The following is an 11466-nucleotide window of genomic DNA, read 5'->3' as shown; positions in this document are numbered from 1 at the left end:
GTGTGTGTGTGTGTGTGTGTGTGTGTGTGTGTGTGTGTGTGTGTGTGTGTGTGTGTGTAAGTCTGTGTGTGTGTGTGTGTGTGTGTGTGATTCACCTTGGTCTTTGGAACACGTGTCGGACTCGTGACCGACAGCTATTTCCCTCCCGGAAGAGAGCTCAGAGCTCGTATGACCGATCTATGGGTAATACTATGACCTTACACGCACACACACACACACACACCAAACTCCCCGCCCACGAGAGTTGGAGTAACGACTCAAAGCGCAACGATACTGAATAATTTTAGCCCTGGGCAGGACTCGAACCAGGTATCGCCGGCACCTCCGTACTGTCAGTCTGGAACTCTACCAACCACACCAGCCAGTCTCGTGTGTGTGTGTGCGTGCGTGTGTGTGTGTGTGTGTGTGTGTGTGTGTGTGTGTGTGTGTGTGTGTGTGTGTGTGTGTGTGTGTGTGTGTGTGTGTGTGTGTGTGTGTGTGTGTGTGTGTGTGTGTGTGTGTGTGTGTGTGTGTGTGTTTGTGTGTGTGTTCCCCTCTTTATGGCTCTTTATGGCTCTTCCTCCTCCTCCCCCCTCCCCCTCCATATCTGTGTCCTCCTCCAGCGTTCAATTCTTGTCAAACCTTTCTCGCCAATTCCTTCTAATTCTTATCTCTCTCGTCCTTTTCTTCTTCCCTTTTGATTATTTCTCCTTGTCGAAACATCGTTTTTTCCATGCTTTATTAATGTATTGTCATTACCTTTCTTTTTCTCTCTTGCTCTTTATCTTGTTCCTTTCCTCCTTTGTCACGTCACCTAACTCCACTACCGTTCTCTTTGCCTCTCATTTGCCTCTCTTTCTACCTCTCCCTCTGCCTCTTTCTTTTGCCTCTCCCTCTTCCTCTCCCTCTGCCTCTCTTTTGTTGCAAGATAATTGAAAGCAAGAGTCAACCATTTAGATATCAAGCTTGCACACGCGCGCACACACGCATGTTCTGTGACAGTGAACTCCTATATCTTCTGCCAACTCTCCCAAGGGACTCATCATTGTCTCCAGTGACCCGGAACCAGGCCGTTTACATAAGAACATAAGAATGAAGTAGACTGCAAGAGATCATAAGGCCTACACTAGGCAGCTCCATATCCATCATCACCTGTCATCCCCATCCATAAAGTTGTCTAACCGTTTCTTAAAACAACTGATAGTTTCAGCGCTCACTACATGGTTAATAAGTCTATTCCATTCATTTCCCATCCTATTAGTAAATAAATTCTTGCCTATTTCCTTCTTAAATCTTAATTTTTTCCAGTATAAATCCATTAATGCGAGTTCTAGCCTGTTGTTTTAATATGGTGACCTTGTTTGTATCATTCTTGTTAAAGCCTTTGATCCACTTGAACATCTTTATTAGATCACCCCGCGTTCTGCGTCTTTTCAGAAAGTGTAAGTTAAGGTGCCTAAGCCCCTCTTCGTAAGGCAAATTTCTGAGTCCATGTATCATTTTGGTCATTCTCCTTCGTACTGATTCTAGTGAATTGATGTCCATTCTGTAGGACGGAGACCAAAACTGTACCGCATAGTCAAGGATGGGTCTAACTATCGCTAGATAGAATTTGATAATTACTTCTGCACTTCTATTCGTTACCGTCCTAGCGTTGAAACCTAATGCTTTGTTAGTTTTATTCCCGGCGCTAATGGTTTGTCTCCTGGATTTAAGGTCCAGACTTACTAGAATTCCCAAGTTTCTCTCGCACTCAGTTTTCTCTAAAAGCGTGTTATCTAAGCTGTATCTATTTTCGGAATTGTGTATCCCTACGTTTAACACGCTACACTTAGAGATATTGAAGTTCATTTGCCATTTCACCGACCATACGAACAATTTGTTAAGATCATTCTGCAGAATCTTTGCGTCGTCTCCTGATCTAATTAGGTCTAAGTCATTTATGCACATAATGAACAACAAAGGGCCAAAACCGAGCCCTGGGGAACCCCACTAGTAACATTGCCCAACCTGGATTTTACTCCATTTATGATGACCCGCTGTTTTCTGTTACTGATCCAAGGTCTAATCCATTCTAACATTTTTCCACCTATGTCATGTTTTGTATTCTCTGGTGTGGCACCATGTCGAACGCTGTTGATATCCTCATAGGTTTAACATTGAAGAAGCAATATAACATAGTCATAGTCATTTAACCTGTTCAAAATGGCATAATTTTCCCTCCCTGCATTGACATCAGCAACTTCTCTCAAATTCAACCACCTCAACGTGGCAGAGCAGGAAGAACATGATTTCGCGTCAGTTTATTCTAGCCCCTCATTCAAACTCACTCCACTTCATCACACAAGGATGCACCAACTGCTAGCACAAACTGCACCCACCCAAACACCTTCCCAGGACTCTAACTCTTCTACCTTACCGACAGCTGTGGGCATACATTCTAAGCGTAACAGACGCATTAACTCCTTCCGCATGTCAAAAGCAGCAAAACTCAGGACAAAACACCCAATAAATACGCACTCAAACATTTCAAATAGATCATCCTTGGTTACGAAATACACATATACACAGACCGTCAACCAATCTTACACCTCTTCAAAGGAAAATATTTTTCAGTAAAACTTGCCGCTGGTTCCTTATCATACAAGAGTTCATGCAGATCTTTCATTTTGGTCAAGGAAAAGCAAATTTGGTTGCAAACTCTCTCAGTCGCCTTATTGCGACCATCACTCAGAATCCAGATTCAGTAACTTACAAAACTAACACTGAAAATTTTCCTCCCGATCTCGACAATTACACGTTAGTTGATGACATTCTGTACCACAAGACAACACTAACGAACAAACATGATCCCAACCGATTAGTGTTCCAGCTTGTAATCCCTACGCACCTTATTCCAGAAGTTTTACAATTTCTACACGATTCACCCATTGTTACACACCCTGGTAAGGAGAAACGCGTTGCACAAGCCAGATTGCACTACTTCTGATTGACCACGAGGAAGGATATACATGCCCATATTGATGCTTATCGATCTTGCGCGACTCACAAAGGTCATGTCAGCGGTCATGTTCCAATTCTAACTTACTCTACCCCTTGTAAACTATTCGACATAGTCGCTGTTGATCTTCTTCAGTTATCATTTACACATAGCGGAAATCAATACATTTTCTGTGTCGACAATTTATTCACGATTCTGTATTCTTTCCCCCCTACCATACAAGACAGCACAACACGTGGTAAAGACCCTTATTGACAAACCCATATGCCACTTCACTACACCCAAACTCTGACAACAGGACTGAATTCAACAATGATATTTTTTCGCACATTTGTAATTACTGTCAAATAAAAAAGTGCAACACTGCTGCTTATCACCCTAGTTCAAATGGCTTAGTTGAACGCCAGAATAGAAAGATTCTCAATGTTATTCGACACCTTGCTTCTGATCTTCACCCTTCATGGGATGAACGTCTCCCCATGATTCAAGCTTGCATAAATAGTTCCATTAACAGGTCAATATTGGAATCATCTCATTTTATCCTCTTCGGCTCGGACAAAGGGCTCCCGTATGACCTTCTTGTTTCAGAATTACCTCCCATTTACAATATCAATGATTATGTCAATGTCAAAGTAACATATTTCAATAATCTTTTCAAAAGAATCCATAATACTCTTCATCTAAGGACGAAATGGTCCGTTTGCATAACAAATCAGCCAGAGCTTGTACCTTTGAAATTGGAGACATTGTTTACACCCTTAACCACACCCCCACCTCGAAGCTCTCCCCTAAATTCTCTGGACCCTATCGTATCATTGGATATGAGTCAAAGAACAAAGTCAAACCACTCAGGTTGCACGATCTTACAGAGACCATCTTGCACAAAGATGATATCAAGAGTCCCCCGTGGCCTCGACATAGAGACTGTCTCTTCACAAACCCACACTACCCCTGCAATAGAGGACCATCACTAACCCTCACCCCCAAAACCTCCAGTTGCCCTTCCCCACTAAGATCTTCGCAATCGAGCGACAATTTCATAAGAGTGCATTTTGCCTAGGTGAACAGAAATGATATCTTCTTCCGCATACTCATATAATTAAGTGAATTTCATTTTAATCATGAGAACCCTATACCAAAATTCTTCCACCATTATGTGTATTTATCTTCATGCCAAGGATCTGCAAAGGCCTTGTATTACTTCTTATCTTCCATGAGCATCAATCTTACATGGACAGTGAGTGGTAGCTGAGCCGAGCATCTGTTACAAGATAATTGAAAGCAAGGCTCAATCCTTTAGATGTCCAGCGTGCACACGCACGAACGCACGCATATGCTGTGGCAGTGAACTCCTACATCTTCAACAAACTCTCAAGGGATTCTTCATTGTGCTGGGACCTGTCTTCCAAGAGACGTGTCATTGTCTCCAGTGACCAAGAACCACATCTTTCGGGCAACGCCAACACCTGGTGAGACAATAGACCTCTCCAATCAACTCTACCAACCTCTCTCGATCACCATATGGCACCACTTGTAAATCAAATCAAATCAAACCTAGTCAAATCAAATCAAATCAAATCAAATCAAATCAAATCAAATCAAATCAAATCAAATCAAATCAAATCAAATCAAATCAAATCAAATCAAATCAAATCAAATCAAATCAAATCAAATCAAATCAAATCAGCCATCCTGAGTCCACTGCTAAACAAAAGCCTCCTTCAAAGCATTCCATGATTCATACGACCACGCCAACATTTGCCATGTCACTCCTGGAAACTTCTCTATCTCGTCTCTCCACCTTCTGTCTGGTCTCCCTTTTCCACGCTTCCCATCTCGCAGCGCCCACTCAGTAACACACTCAGTAACACACTTGCTCCATCGCTCGTCAATTATTCGCACTAACTTACCTACCCAATTCCACTTCCTTTCTTTTCCCGTCACCACAATGTATTTCACTCTAGTCTGCTCTCTCACCTAACTTGCTCTCTTCCGGTCTCTAAGCATCATTCCCATCATTGATCTCTCCATTCTCCTCTGTCCAGTCTTTAGCTTTGTCTCTATCACATTCATCAGTTTCCAAGTCTCACCCGTAGATTATTGCTAGTAGAATGCATTGATCGTAAACTTTACATTTCATATATAGAGGTAGAGAGCTTCTCGGGATTTTATTATACTTACCAAGCAATTTCCAACTAGTTTTGATACGTCTTTTTTATTTCATTATCATGATCTTTGGTCACTTTCACAATCTGGCCTAAATAATTATAATCTTCAACTTCTTCGAGACTCTCATAATCGATTACTTTGAACTTTAGTGTTGAGCATTACTTTGGTTTTACTCTTATTCGTCTTGAAACCTACTTTGAGACTTTCCTTGTTCAGACCACTCAGCATACCTTGAAAGACTTCTGTTCTTTCTGAAAAAAAAAAAAAAAATAATGATAATGTCATCCACAAATCTTAGGTGGTTCAAATATTAGTCATTAATCTTCAAACCTTTCTCTTCCCAACTCAACCTACTGAAAATCTCTTCTAAGTAAGTTGTAAATAATTTGGGTGAAATTGTATTGCCTTGCCGTACTCCTTTCTCGATTTTGATATTTTTTGTATCTTTATGTAGTCGAATTATAGCGGTACCTTTCCCTTTCGCATCAATCTTTCCTAAAACCGTTACAATCTGTTCATTTGTCTCCTGCTAGCGTAGCGAGTTTAGTATTACTATTTGTTCTACCGAGTTAAAGGCCTTCTTGTAATCTATAAAACCTAAACAAAGAGATATATTGTATTCTGTTGTTTTCCCGATTAGTTGGTTCATTGCCTGCAGGTGATCTAGAGTCGAATATCCGCTCCTAAAGCCTGCTTGTTCCCTCGATTGGTTTCCACCTAAAACTTGACTTAGTCTATTTTTAAGGGTGTTGGAGAATACTTTATATACATTTGATAGCATGATAATTGGTCGATAGTTACTAAGGTCTTTCAGATCTCCTATTTTTATGAAACAAAATCACTATAGCTTTGCACCACGATTTAGGAACGCATGCTTGGTGTATGCACTGGATGTACAACTGAGCTGATTTAATATGAACTTCTTTCCCTGCGTCTTTCAAGAGACCTATTGATACACCATCTTCCCCAGGTGCTTTTCCTGGTTTCATATTTTTTTTAGAACAAATTCTATTTCTTCCTTTGTAACCTCTGCTATGCTACTCACGTCTACAGATGAATTTACTGACTCAACTACGGTCTTCGACAAGTGAAAATATTGGTAAAATTCTTTTTACCATTTTGTTTATGCATTTAGTGATTTCTCTATTTCTATCTTCTAAACATATCATTAGCAGTCTTCCTAAAACATATCTCCGCTTGGTCCCTTTAATAGTTTTACCTTTCCGAATAGTTCCCTCTATTTCACCCATGTTTCTATGTTTTTTCTCTGATATCTACTCTTTCTATTTTGTCTCTTTTGCTTTTAATCTGTATTGTCCTTTTCTTTTAATTAGGTCACTTATAGCTCTAGAGTATTTGTTTTCTCTAGTACTTTTTGTACTTCCTACTTTCTCTGCCGATTCCCTGATAATATTGACTAAATTCAAACATATATCTTTGACGGTGTTCTCGTTAGTTCTTAGAGCTTCGAACCTATTCTTGATTTCTAAGTGAAATTTCTTATTATTATCATTTACCTTAGCAAGGCTTATTTTCTTTTTTAAAACTAGTTTATTTCTCTCATATCTGAAACTGAATTTAGCTACTCAGTACCTATGTTGACTTTATTCGTGACCGTAATATTGCTAACGCTTTTGCTCTCGTCTACTTCGTTCTTTGTTGTTCCATTGTACTTCTGCAGACCCATTTATGACCTACATGCTTTTGGAAGAAAGTGTTCCTTATCCTCATGTTGTAGTTCTCTGCAAAATTGACTAACATCTCACCTCTGTCATGTCTTTCACCTTACTCCAAACTTTCTAATGCACGACTCATCTCCAATTTTCCTCCCCACTTTAGCATTAAAGTCGCGTATTACCAACATGTACTTACATTTTTCTTAATCCATTACCTGACTTAAATCATTATAGAAGGACTCAATTTCATCGTCTGAACTCCGTGGAGTAGGTGCATAAAACTGAACTATTTTTAGAGTGGACCTTTAACACAACTTAATCACAATCCATGCAATCTTGTCTGATAAACTACTGAATTTGACTACGTTACCAGCAACCTCTTAGTTGATAGAAAAAAAAAATTACTACTCTAGATCTTTCTTTGTCTTTGCCTCTATAGTAGAACAGGTGGTGAACATCTTGTAATTGTATCAGCTTTTCCTCTGCTTTCCGGACTTCGCTCAGTCCTACGATGTCCCACTTGATATTGTCTAGTTCTTGCATTAAACCTTCCAGCCTGTGATCTTCTGAGAGGGTTCTTACGTAGTATGAATAGATCTTCATTTTCTTCATGTGGTTTAATGTCCAAAACTTGGAGCTTGGCACACTGCCCGTAAGCACACATGGCAATGCGGTTGGACCTTTACGAGACGATGATGCAACAGGAACGCTATGAAGGGATTTTGGCAGTAATTTTACCTCCCTGCCAACCGATTTCTGTTGAGATATTTCTCTGGTGTCACCTTATTCATTATATTCGGTGAAGCCACATATATCTATAGGGTGTCCAATGGTCCACGTCGTCTTTATGACGGTGACCCATATATCTATGAGGAGTTTCCCTGTTCGCCATCAGGAACGTGCCAATTACCAGCGGGTCCTGCTCTTTGTTTGATCTTTCTTACAAAACCTGTTCGGTATGGGTGGCCCTGCAGAGATTCCCTCTCTATTGACATAGCTTTTGTAGTCATTAAGATTCTCAGGCCTATCCACCGCGTCAAATTGTCAACTCTTGGATAGGACCACTTGTACATAAAATTAGAATTTTGGCATCTCCCTGAGTTTTCCTCGGAGGTTACTTCTACTTGTAAGAAAACCTCTACGAGTTTATCTCACTGAGCCAGTACCTAAATGTAGATCATTCAACTACAAATCTACACCCTCTTCCTCTCCCTCTGCTTCTCCCTCTCTCTCACTCCTCTCTCTCATTCCCTCTCCCTCCCTCCATCTCTCTTCCTTCCATCTCTCTCCCTCACTTTTCTTTCCTCCCTCTCTCTCCCTCCATGTCTCTCCCTCGCTCTCTCTCCCTCCCTCATTCTCCCTCCCTCTCTCTACTTGCCTCTTTCCCTTCCTCTCTCTCCCTCTCTCTTCCTCCCTCTCCTTCCCTCTCTCTCCCTCCCTCTTTCTTCCTCCCTCCCTCTCTCTCCCCTCTCTCCCTCCCTCTCCCTCCCTCTCTCTCTCCCCCCTCTCTTTCTCTCTCTATCTCTCTCTCTTCCTCTCATTCTGCCGTACCATTGCGTCTTTTTACTCTTATCATGGTCTTTATTCTCTTCCTCTGCATCCTCTGCTTACTACTTCATTTTCGAATTTCTTTATCTATACCTCTTTCTACGTTTTTCTTTATCTTTCCATTATTCTTTCGTTTTCTTTCATTAATTTCTCCCTTCCTTTTCTCGTTATTTCATCTTGTGTCCCTGTTTCGCTTCATTTTCTGTCGATTGTTTCCATTTCTTGTTTTCTTTTCTCTCGCTCTCTCGTTCTTTCTCTCCTTTACTCTCTCTCGCTGTGTTTTACTCTCTTGTTCTCACTCGTTCCCTCTTGCTGTCTCTTGTTCTCTCTCTTGCTCCCTTCCATTCCCGTTTCCCCTTCTTTCCCGCTCCCCCACTCCCCTACCGCTCCCACTCCCCCATCCGCTCCCCCACCCCTCCCGCTACCCAACCCCTCCCGCTCCCCACCCCTCCCGTTCCCCCATCCCTCCTGCTCCCCTTACCACTCCCGCTCCCCACCCCTCCCGCTCCTCACCACTCCTGCTCCCCTTCCCCTTCCGCTCCCCCTCCCCTCCTGCACCCCCTCCCCTCCCACTCTCCCTCCCGCTCTTCATCCTTCCTGCTCCCCTTCCCCTTCCGCACCCCCTCCCCTGCTCACCCTCCTCTCCTGCTCCCCTTCCCCTCCCACTCTTCCTCTCGCTCTTCCTCCCTCCCGCTCCCCCTTCCCTTCCGCTCCCCCTCCCCTCCCGCTCTTCCTCCCTCCCGTTCCCCCTTCCCTTCCGCTCCCCCTCCCCTCCCGCACCCCCTCCCCTGCTCACCCTCCTCTTCCGCTCCTCCTCCCCTCCCACTCTCCCTCCCGCTCTCCTTCCCTTCCCACTCCCTGTCCCCTTCCGCTCCCTTTCCCCTCCCGCTTCCCCTTTCCTTCTCCCTCCCCTCCCACTCTCCCTCCCGCTCTCCTTCCCCTCCCACTCCCTGTCCCCTTCCGCTCCCTTTCCCCTCCCGCTTCCCCTTTCCTTCTCCCTCTCCTCACTTCCGCCCTCCCTTTTCCCTCTCCCCTTCCCCCTCCTTTTTCATCCCTTATCATCCCTATTTTCGTCCCCTTTCCCGTTTCCATTCCACTCATTGTATCCTTTCCCTCATCCTCCCTATACCTCCTCTTTTGGAGGAGCATCCATCACCCTATCACTCTCCCAAGCCAATAAGCTTCCCCCGCCCTCTCTTCCCCGTGGGGGGACTAGCACCCCTGTGTTCTAATACCTGCATATTACCCTTCGCCATGGTCATATGTGGCACCTACCTTCTCTCCCGCCCCCTTTGCACCTTCCCCCCCCATTTTTTCCTCCCTAACCCCCCCTTTCTCCCTTCCCGTGACCGTCCTTCTTACTAGCATTTGATCGTGGATGTTGAGGGAAGGTTTTCTTTGAATAAAATTATATGGTAGCAATTAAAACGTCATAGTACAACTAGAGTGTAGACTTAACCCCCCTTACACATACTGTATATATCATACATTACATTTCCTGCCCCGAATCTATTTCTATCCTCCTCCCCCCTCCCCTTCTCTCCTCCTCTCCTCCTCAACCTCTCTACCACTCCCTTCGACAGGGGCTATGGTTATCTCTTACTCGATGCCTTTGCCACCGTTATTCAGTGTTATCTGTCACAACTGTCACCATTTACATGACCATATTTTTTCAGCCTTATTATTCCTTTATTACTACAGTTTTCACCATCAGTATCCTCCAACTTCTCCGCCTCCGCCTCCCCAGCCTCTGTTCCTCTCATCCACCTCCCGTCCACCCTACTTTATCCCCTCCTCACCACTGCCATCTTTATTTCCCCAGTCCTCCTCCTTACTGATCCCCTCCTCCTCCTCCCCTCCTCCTCCTCCCCTCCTCCTCCTCCCCTCCTCCTCCTCTCCTCCTCCTCCCCTCCTCCTCCTCCCCTCCTCCTCCTCCTCCCCTCCTCCTCCTCCCCTCCTCCTCCTCCTCCCCTCCTCCTCCTCCCCTCCTCCTTTTCTCCCCTCCCCTCTTCCCCTCCCTCTCTTCCCCTCCCCCACTTCCCCTCCCCTCTTTCCCTTATACTCTTCCCTCCTCCCCCTCTTCCCCCTCCCCTCTTTTCCCTACCCCCTTCCCCTCCCCCTCTTCCCCTCTCCTCTTCCCTTTTCCCTCTTCCACTCTACCCCTCTTCCACCCTCTTCCTCTTCCCCCTCTCCTCCTCCCCTCCCCTCCTCCTCCCCCTCCCCTCCCCCTCCTAGCCCTTCCCCCTTCCCTCTTACCCTCCTCTCCCCTCCTCCCTTCATCACCCTTCCCCTCCTTCTCCCCCGCTCCCTCCCCTCGTTCCCCCTTCTTCCCCTCCCCCTCCTCTCATTCCATCTCCTCCACCTCTAACTTCTCCCCTTTCCCTTCTCCTACTCTCCCTCCCCATCCAACCTCTTCCCGTCCCCCTCTACCCTTTCTTCAGCTCTCCATCTACCCTCGTTTCCTTTATCCTCTACCCTCTCTTTCCCTCTATTTTCTTACCCCTCTACCCTCTCTTTCCCTCCCTCTCTACCACCTTTTCCCCTCCTTCTCCCTCGTCCTCCTCCCCCTCCTTCTCCGCCTGGTCCCACTACAGCTTCTGTTCCCTCTTCCTTCCGTCCTCCCCTCCTCATCCTCCCCCTCCTCACCCCCTCCTCTCCCTCCTCCCTCCTCTCTCTCCCCCTCTCCTCTCCCTCATCCTATTCTTTCCCTCTTCCCCTCCTCTCTCTCTTCCCCCTCATCTTCCCTCCTGCCCCTTCTCTCCACTCCCCCATTACCCTCTCTTCCCCTCACCCTCTACCTTCTCTTTTACTTCTCCACGTCCACATTCTCTACCTCTCACCCTGTCCTTCCTCATCGTATTCCCTCTTCTTTCCTACCTCTCCTCTCCCGTCCCCCTCTACCCACTCTTCTCCTATTTCTCCTCCTCTTCCTCCCACCCGTTCCTTCCTCCCCGTCCTCCCTTCCTGCTATCCCTTTCCCCTCTGCTTCCTCTTGTGTTCCCCTCCTCCACTTTCTCTCCTCCACTTCCTCTCCTCTTCCCCTCCTCCACTTCCTCTCCTTTTCTTCCCCCCTCCTTTTCGCCTCCTCCTCTT

Source organism: Oratosquilla oratoria, chromosome 7, assembly GCF_046742065.1.
Source record: "Oratosquilla oratoria isolate Oo_2021 chromosome 7, ASM4674206v1, whole genome shotgun sequence".
NCBI classification, from domain to species: Eukaryota; Metazoa; Arthropoda; class Malacostraca; order Stomatopoda; family Squillidae; genus Oratosquilla; species Oratosquilla oratoria.
This window is presented reverse-complemented; position numbering follows the sequence as displayed.